General features: G+C 32.5%; 1 long non-coding RNA gene across 1 annotated transcript in view; it reads right to left on the minus strand.

Moving 5' to 3' along the window:
* Positions 1–2,185, minus strand: part of LOC107568289 (uncharacterized) — a 21,166-nt gene extending 18,981 nt beyond the window's left edge. The window contains exon 1 of the long non-coding RNA XR_001606734.1: positions 1,788–2,185. This is a non-coding gene — a long non-coding RNA (uncharacterized lncRNA). The remainder of the gene's footprint in view (positions 1–1,787) is intronic.
* Between the last annotated feature and the right edge of the window lie 2,583 nt (positions 2,186–4,768).

The raw sequence follows: 4,768 nt of genomic DNA on the forward strand, positions 1-4,768 counted from the left end.
ATGTCCAATACATGTAATGTCCAATACAGTTTTTCACCGTATATAGTAGGGGAATTTACCGTTAACCATTTAACAGATTTTTACTGTAGCATTTTTACAGTCTTTTACCGTTAAATTCACGGTCATTTTTTACAGTGTAGGAACAGGTACTTTAGTTGAAGTTTTACATAAATGTCAGAGCATGTCAAAACTTTTCCAGGGCCCCAAAACACCCTCGGACCCCAGAGGGTTAAAGTTCATTTTTGGGTGGGTTTAGATCATCTGAGGAACTCCGAATGTAATATCAAGAGCATTTTTTAATTTCAAAAGAGTCCAGGACAGACAAAAAGTGGGTAGCTTCATTTTTTTTTCTACAACGTAATGCTTTAAAACAAGTGACACTGATGTGGAGATCCCAAAATATACTGGATCTCCCATGGCTCTTGTTAAATTCCTCTCATGTGTATATTTCCGAGACCTTTCTGGAGTTGCTCACCTCACTTTGACGCAAACGACTCATCTGCATTCACGTCCGCTCGCTTGTAGACGGAACTTCGTAAAACCTGCGTCGAAGTAGCCAATCATAACATCACCTGTCTGCAGTCTAGTCTGCATGCTGATCAGCGCACGCCCATACAGTCACGGACTGCCCAATTAACGACCATTTCAACTTTACTTCCTCTGGCAATGTGAGCAAAATATTAAAGAGGAGTGCTATTCGTCATTGTGCCTTTTAAAGCAATCTGACTAATACATGTATTCGTTTTATCGATTTTAAGCGTCGGAAGGGACCTGTCGCCTCCCTGCTGCTTCGCTATAAAGCCGCGAGCGCGAGTCAGTCCTGTCACGGGAGACGCAGTGAAGAGCTGAGTTATATGTGGAGGAACCCGCTCGCGCACAGCTGACACAACACCGTACAGCATACTCCAACGTTTAGCTTGCGTGTTATACTTTCAAGTGCTTTGGGAAAAGAAAAGGAAAGTTACTGGGTGCAACATGAAATTTCTTTTACCGTCTCTAGTGATTTTTTTTGTTTTGTGCCAAGTTTTTGGAGAAGAATTGGGTCCAAAAGAAGACCTTGATTATTGGACAGGCAGCAATCAGATACAGGTGAGCATTTCTTCTTTTACTATTATCTAAACATGCCTTTCAGACCAAACCTATTTTAACACATTCTAGTTAGTTTTTGAGTAATTTTTCTAGTTTTAGGGCTGTTTTTCAGGACCTTTCGTTATACATATGGCAAAATAAAATACAATTTAAAAATGCATATTTTTATCAAGTAGTCTCATTACATTGACTATATTTAGTATCTATTTATAATCGTGTGTGTATATATATATATATATATATATATATATATATATATATATATATATATAGTGATAATGTTAGTTATAGGCTACTTCATATAAAGTTAATTATATTTAATTATGCTACTTTTTATTGTTATATCTCAGCTGCATAGAGTTTATAATAGAAAAGTAACAAATTACAAAAAAGTGAATTTTTTTTATCAAGTAGTCTCATTACATTGACTATTTAGTATATATTCATAATTGTGTGTGTGTATATATATATATATATTGTGATAATGTTAGTTATAGGCTATTTCATATAAAGTTAATTATGCTACTTTTTATTATTATGTCTCCGCTTCATAGAGTTTATAATTGAAAAGTAACAAATTACAAAAAAGTGCATTTTTTTTTTATCAAGTAGTCTCATTACATTGACTATTTAGTATATATTCATACCATGACCAGATCTTCTAATGCAATAGCTTCAGCATTTGTTGCACATTAAACCCAAATGAACTGAAAACACCTTAAACCGTTAAGTATAGGAAGTTAGTTTCTTTAACCATTCAAGCTACATACTATCTTTACTGTAATTCATATTTCATTCTTTAAGCCACTTTAAAGTGATGGTGCACCAAAGAAAATACAAATATAAAGTGTAAAAAAATTATAAAATTAATTCATTTTGTAACCCTCAATTTTAGTTTCATGTCTTAACGCTAACCCACCATTTAACCGTACTTTAACCAGTTCCATTCATTCAACTTTGAGGCTGATTCTCTGAAACTCATTTTGGATATAAATATAACTTCTTAAAAGCATTTCAACTACCCAACCAATTGCTAACGTCAATTAGCTGACTATAGACACAAAAATACAGTCATTAAAGTGGAAATCCCAATGAAGGAACCTGGGAACGTGCATAGCTCAAGAACACAGTGATATTAGTTCATGGACAGCCAAGTCTGACCCTACAACATTTCAGTTTCCTGTCCAGAATATTACAAAAACATAGAAACTTAAATTTATTACTGGACCCAAAAATACATATACACAACCGTTTATAAGTTTGGGGTCAATAAGGTTATTTTCTTTTTTTAAATAAACACAGTAACGACTTTAACATTGTTACTTTTCACATTTCAAATAAATGCTGTTCTTTTGAACAATCTACTCGTCAAAGACTCTAAAAAAAATATGAATCGGCATATTTGAATGATTTCTGAAGGATCATGTGACACTGAAGACTGGAGTAATGGTGCTTCAGCTTTACATCACAGGAACATTTTAGATTTTAAAATATATTAAAATAAGCCATTTAAATTGTAATAATATTTAACAATATTACTGTTTTTACTGTATTTTTGATCAAATAAATGCAGCCTTGGTGAACAAGAGACTTTTTTCAAAAACATAAAAAAAACAACCTTTGATTGGTAGTGTATATATTACTTGTTATTAATGTAAAATGAGAAATTAATATGTAAGTGTAAGAAGCTTTCTGTACCTTTGACTTGAATTTATTTTGTTTAATTAATATTAAGTTATCATAGTTTTACTAAAGCAACAAAACTATTTTAGAAGAAACAATGGTTACTTTGCCATTTTTAAGTTGATTTCAATTTTTTATTCAGGTCAGAAATAAAAAAAATCTTATTTTAGATTGTGGTAATATGGCCGAGTCGCACCTGTGTCAGTTTATTTACGTCATTTAGAAAGGATCAGACGTTTTAATACGGCGATCAAACGTGTTTCTGTCACAACATCTCTCCTGGTGTTGTGGAGCATTAAAGCAAAGTGGTGTCCTTTCTAAGGTACTCAGAGATTTGTGCTGACAGTGTCAATACATAGTGCCTCATAGTGTTTTCACCATGACTGAAGATGTTGTATAATAGCGCCAGTCCGGGTGTGATGTCCTGTCACTGCTACGAGCAAAGCTTTTGCTATCTTGATATCTCTGTGTGATTGTAGCTTGATATTAAAAATATTTTCTTTATTGGTGGAACTTTTAATTCCTTGTTGTATCGTGGTGTATGGCGCTCTCACAGTGACGCACTCACTCCACGTACAGGCCATCAGGAGTATTTCAACCAGCAACAAGTATCCTTTCGAAGCAGGCTTATCGAAATGAATGAATAAAACACACATCACGACTGCTGTTTTAATGAAAGGCTTTATCAATACCATGACCAGATCTTCTAATGCAATAGCTTCAGCATTTGTTGCACATTAAACCCAAATGAACTGAAAACACCTTAAACCGTTAAGTATAGGAAGTTAGTTTCTTTAACCATTCAAGCTACATACTATCTTTACTGTAATTCATATTTCATTCTTTAAGCCACTTTAAAGTGATGGTGCACCAAAGAAAATACAAATATAAAGTGTAAAAAAATTATAAAATTAATTCATTTTGTAACCCTCAATTTTAGTTTCATGTCTTAACGCTAACCCACCATTTAACCGTACTTTAACCAGTTCCATTCATTCAACTTTGAGGCTGATTCTCTGAAACTCATTTTGGATATAAATATAACTTCTTAAAAGCATTTCAACTACCCAACCAATTGCTAACGTCAATTAGCTGACTATAGACACAAAAATACAGTCATTAAAGTGGAAATCCCAATGAAGGAACCTGGGAACGTGCATAGCTCAAGAACACAGTGATATTAGTTCATGGACAGCCAAGTCTGACCCTACAACATTTCAGTTTCCTGTCCAGAATATTACAAAAACATAGAAACTTAAATTTATTACTGGACCCAAAAATACATATACACAACCGTTTATAAGTTTGGGGTCAATAAGGTTATTTTCTTTTTTTAAATAAACACAGTAACGACTTTAACATTGTTACTTTTCACATTTCAAATAAATGCTGAAGACTGGAGTAATGGTGCTTCAGCTTTACATCACAGGAACATTTTAGATTTTAAAATATATTAAAATAAGCCATTTAAATTGTAATAATATTTAACAATATTACTGTTTTTACTGTATTTTTGATCAAATAAATGCAGCCTTGGTGAACAAGAGACTTTTTTCAAAAACATAAAAAAAACAACCTTTGATTGGTAGTGTATATATTACTTGTTATTAATGTAAAATGAGAAATTAATATGTAAGTGTAAGAAGCTTTCTGTACCTTTGACTTGAATTTATTTTGTTTAATTAATATTAAGTTATCATAGTTTTACTAAAGCAACAAAACTATTTTAGAAGAAACAATGGTTACTTTGCCATTTTTAAGGGATTCCTTTAACCTACAAACTACACAAATTGACTTGCTTTGGTTTGTTTAGTTATACATTTAAGCTCCATAAAAAGAAGAAGAAGAAAAAAGAAGAATATATGAGTATAATGGAGGCCTCCATTTATATCTTTTGAAATATATTGCATCAGCTGAAGATACACAATTCTCTTTAGGGAAGACTAAACAAATCAACCTAAAAAAAACTTTAGTAAACTGAACAGAGAAAGGTGAG

The sequence above is a fragment of the Sinocyclocheilus grahami genome, unplaced genomic scaffold (genome assembly GCF_001515645.1).
Source record: "Sinocyclocheilus grahami isolate Dianchi unplaced genomic scaffold, SAMN03320097.WGS_v1.1 scaffold1231.1, whole genome shotgun sequence".
Taxonomy (NCBI): domain Eukaryota; kingdom Metazoa; phylum Chordata; class Actinopteri; order Cypriniformes; family Cyprinidae; genus Sinocyclocheilus; species Sinocyclocheilus grahami.